Below are 4,761 nucleotides of genomic sequence, written 5' to 3'. Positions count from 1 at the left end.
CATCCTGCTTTGACATTAAATACTTGAGGGCGTCATGATCTGTAACATCCCTTCCAGCAAAATACCTTGCTTAAGTCAGGGTATTTCTACTAGAAAGAACGTTACGTGACCTTTTCTAATATTAACTACTTAATTATTGAGCCTTTATATCGAGTTCGCGTTTTAGTTTTAAGAAAATTCCGAAAAATTTTGTTTTTATTCATTCAAGATAGAAAATTTTGTTTTTATTCATTAAAGACATGTATCAAGGATAAATATTGCAAATAATAATAACAATCACAGAGGTATTATTATTAGTAATTCTTATACATAGGAAGTCATATAAACCCAAATACAATACCTACCCCTCTGATAAAATAAAACTTCAAAGGAAAAGAGCGAGGGGACTCTATGAAAGCAATTAAAACCATAAAGAAAACCTACTAATCGCTCGCAGCTTCAAATTGCGTCTTCAAACCTGTGTCACTGAAAGGGTGGAAAATTTGGGGGGAGAACCAAACCACATGTTCTCAGTAGAGGTAGAAAATGCCGTGAAAGTAAAGAATAAAGCGCAAATAGTTAATTTCATTCAGAGACATCTAAAAGAAAATTAACCTTCTTTAAAAGTATTCATCTAAAAGAAAATTAACCTTCTTTAAAAGCATTAGTTAGTTATTCAAAATCCTACCCATATTTTCTTTATAAAACTCTTAAAAGTTTCCTAGACTGTATGAATGACTAATTTGTTCCAAGCATAGGTTCATTAAGTCTATGCTGAACCAGCTTAATCTTTCATACTTTACTAAACCTCAAACACAAACCAATCACGACCTCAGACCTAAGCAATTCAATCAACATCCAATTCACCACAATCCAGTCAATCAGTTACAACCACAAGTAATGAGGTTCAAACACAATCAAGAGCAATTACATCAAGTATAGCAATTAGCAGTTAAACAGAATTATTCACTTAGGCAAACCAATAACAATATACACACCCAAACAATGTCACATAGATGCATATGATGAATGTCTAGTCCTAGTGCAGGCCATGAGCTCATGTGTCGGTTAGCACCTGCATTCCCGACATTTATCCGGTCACGAGTTCACGATTTCCCGGATACGATTCTCCGTTCAAATAAATGCGCATATAATTATTAGCAGCTCTATTGAGACAGCCTCTGCTTTCTACTCGCAGGAAATATACTCTTGGGAACGGAAAATTACTCTTGGGTTGCCTCAGGGCAACAGATAAATACACAATATCTCTTGGGTTGCATTAAGCAACAAATAAATAAATAATATCTCTTGGATTGCATTAAGCAACAAGTATATATATAATATCTCTTGAGTTACATTAAGCAACCAATAAGCAAACAATATCTCTTGGGTTGCCTCAAGCAACAAACAGACATCTCTTAGGTTGCTTCAAGCAACAGATAATCATACAATAAGTACTTTACTCTTTCCTTGTTCTTTCATAATTGCAAATACGCAAGCGGGACAAGACCCACGCCCTTGCCAACAATCTCATATGTCAAATAATCTTTTCTTAAAGGAATCATTGAAGTTATTATCATTAAACAAACCTTAAATATTGATTTTGATTAAGTCCTTATACTTTTATAAAAATTCGGACATGATCTCCTTTAAAAATAGAACTTAGCCACCCTTACGGCTCCCAACCAAACAATTTACCAAACTCTTTTCAACCTTTCCAATATCAATTCAACTCAGAAACAAGCAAATTCCAACATTGAATCAGCCATATAATGCTAAGGTTCATCTTTAATTTTATGAACTCATAACTCTCACTCAAGCATTCTCAACACCCTATCTTCTTTTCTGTTTTTAATATAGCAAATAAACTCGGAATTGCGCAAACTTTATGTCCAGGTGTTCGTCTTGAAATAAGCTTTCTAACAAACTAAAGATCATAATTTTCTGGTTTCTCTAGCCTTGGGAATAAAGGAAAAACCGAGACTGCTCTGCAGTGTGTAAAACCAGAAAAACAGCAGCAGCATGTGACATTCAAAATTCAATTTAAAATCCACGTTAAATCCCTTATCCAGGGGAGATCACGGCCAACTACTATAAATACACTGGAGCACCTAGGTATGGTACACATTCCACATTCTACACATATCTGCTTGGACCCATGCTAACTTAAGCATCGGAGTGTCATTGCAGGTACCACCACCAATCACTAAACATATCAAGCTCGGGTCCCTGACCCCCACCTCGGGCTTCTCCAGACGACCGAGCTATACGTTTCAGGTAACCCTCGGAACACATGGATACCCTGAAATTTAAGTCACATATGCTAAACATACTTAGTTTTCACTTCCAATTGGTTGCATCTCAATATCATTCCAGATTTAAAAATTATAACACCTCAAAGTTACTGACTTTGAAAACAAAGCCTGACTTTTACTGCATAAAACATCTTTCTTTGAAAATCCAAATCTTTAAAACCACAACTCTAACAATTCTAAATTTTTATGAAATTAAAGTATTAGGACCAAAGTTTCATTTAAAATTGGTTCCATTTCAAAATTCGAAATGCAGAATTTCCATTAAAGAAATCAAGTTGCTGCTGTGTTAAATGTTCTGCAGAAAAACCAGATTTGACATCCCCAATTCAAAAATTCACCATAAATCATAAACTTAATGAAAAAGTCTCAAATTTACCAGTTTAGTTCCTTGTATCCCCAAGTTTAACCCAGATTTGGTTCCACGCAATTCCGATAAACACAGAATTAGTTATAGCTTTTCAAAGCTGCTGACTCAGTTTAGAAGTTATGCAGAAAATCAGATTTTAGAATTCAACTTTGGAAAATCATAACTAATTCTCTAATTGATACGAAACCTTAAAAATTGAGTTTTCACAATTACACTTAATATAATTTACTTAACACTTAAATTCTTATCATTTTAGTCACTATAGAGTCACTGATTCACTTTCAAAGTTTCCGTTTATTTTCAAGAGAACCTGATTTTCAGCAAACCATTTAGTATTCAAAATCCAACCCTTCAATACCCCTCAAAACCAATTCCAAATCAACCACCAACCAAACTCATTAACATTTCCATATACCAAATAACAACTCAATGGCAACAAATCCAACATAACCCATGAAAATTCAGGAATTCTCAACAATTAATCATCAAACAATTCCCAATCCACATAATCAATCAATATCACTAATCAACAATTCCAAATCACAATTTCAGCCACAATTCAATATTCACATAGTCAATCAACTACTCACAGGTATTAAATCTATTTGCAGTTATTCAATAAACCTTGTAGGCATTCTTAAACTGAAATCGTTTTAAACCCCCTACCTCGATGTCGAAACTCGTAAGATTAAACGCTGTGAGCGGCTTTTCCTTTTGACTCACAGCAGTGGCAATTCCCACGCAAATCCGAATCTGGCACTGTCTCTAATCATGCTCGCAACGGCGACAATTCCACAACAGTAATGATAGTTACAGCGAAACAGGGAATTCAAATTGGATGGGAATAAAGAACAATTACAGCCCTGGGGATTTCAAGACAAGACATATACCAGAATCAATTCAGAACAAGCATGGCAATGATAATAAAACGTGTAAATGGGTCTTATTTAAGAAAAAGGTCAAACCAGAGTCAAAGTGGCAGTTTCAGTCTCAACACGGCAAATTCAGCAGCGGCAGAGTAACTAACTCGCTGTGACAAGTGGGTGGCGGCTCCAGGCAGAATCGATGACAACGATAGGGCCTTGGCCTTCGGCGGCAACGACAACAACGCTTGGTGATAGCAGCAGCCACAGAGGCCCAGCGTCACCCTTCACTCGCGGTTTCTCCCCCTCTGTTCGAACTTTATGCTTCCAGCCGCGACAACGATGGTGACGGGGTGGCAGCAACAGCTGCGCGGCGACGGAGTGGCGGCGCTGTCCTTCGCGCACGAGCTCTCCTTCTCCTCGCGTTTGTCCTTTCCCTTGCAAGCGTTCTCTCTCTATCCTCTGGCTCTGGCGATAGCGACGGTAACCGGCGCATGGAGCAGCACGGCGCAGCGATCCTCCTTCCTCTCTTCTTCCTCTGTTCCCTCACCCTCTCCCTCTGTTCTTCGTTTCCTTCTTTCTTCCCTTCTGTTTCCCCCCTCGAGCTCCCCGTTCCCTTTCTTTCCCTTTCTGATTGTAGATTTAGGGATTTAGTATATAAATTAGGGATTTGTGATATTAGGATTAAAATTAAGATTTTATAAAAGAATATGGATAGATATGAATAGATATTTTGATAAAATTGGAAGGAAGAGTAATTTTAAAATCAAATATATTCTTTTAAAATATTTAAAAACATCATTTATCAACATATTGTTAAGTGGAATTAATTATTTTTAATTTAAATTATAAAATAAGCATATTAATCACATTTTTATAAAATATAGTTTAAACTCAATACTAATTATTCAAATTAAATGATATAACCTTTTATATTTTTCTATCACAGAAACTTTAATTTCAATTTACAAAATATTTAATTATAATAAAATTACTTAAACTTTAAGTATTTATAAAAATTCATTTAATCATTCCTAATAAATTAATCTCTAAAAAAAATGATATAACTTTTTATTATTTTTCTATCACCGAAACTTTAATTTCAATTTACAAAATATCTAATTATGATAAAATTACTTAAATTAAATATATAATACTTCCATTACTAAATTTTATTTCCAAAGCATATGAAATAACCAATTATAAAAATTACATAAGAATATTAATTAACTTAAAC

At 34.8% G+C, this 4,761-nt stretch overlaps 1 long non-coding RNA gene across 1 annotated transcript; it reads right to left on the bottom strand.

Moving 5' to 3' along the window:
- Positions 1-216: 216 nt before the first annotated feature.
- LOC107479314 (uncharacterized) lies at positions 217-4,156 on the bottom strand. The gene is made up of 3 exons (XR_001590115.3): positions 3,627-4,156; positions 3,328-3,524; positions 217-465 (listed from the first exon to the last, which is right to left on the bottom strand). It is a non-coding gene; the product is annotated as an uncharacterized LOC107479314 (long non-coding RNA).
- Positions 4,157-4,761: the final 605 nt, after the last annotated feature.

The sequence above is a fragment of the Arachis duranensis genome, chromosome 3 (assembly GCF_000817695.3).
Source record: "Arachis duranensis cultivar V14167 chromosome 3, aradu.V14167.gnm2.J7QH, whole genome shotgun sequence".
In the NCBI taxonomy this organism is placed as follows: Eukaryota; Viridiplantae; Streptophyta; class Magnoliopsida; order Fabales; family Fabaceae; genus Arachis; species Arachis duranensis.
Note: the sequence above shows the minus strand (reverse complement) of the source record. Positions and strands in the feature narration are given on the sequence as shown.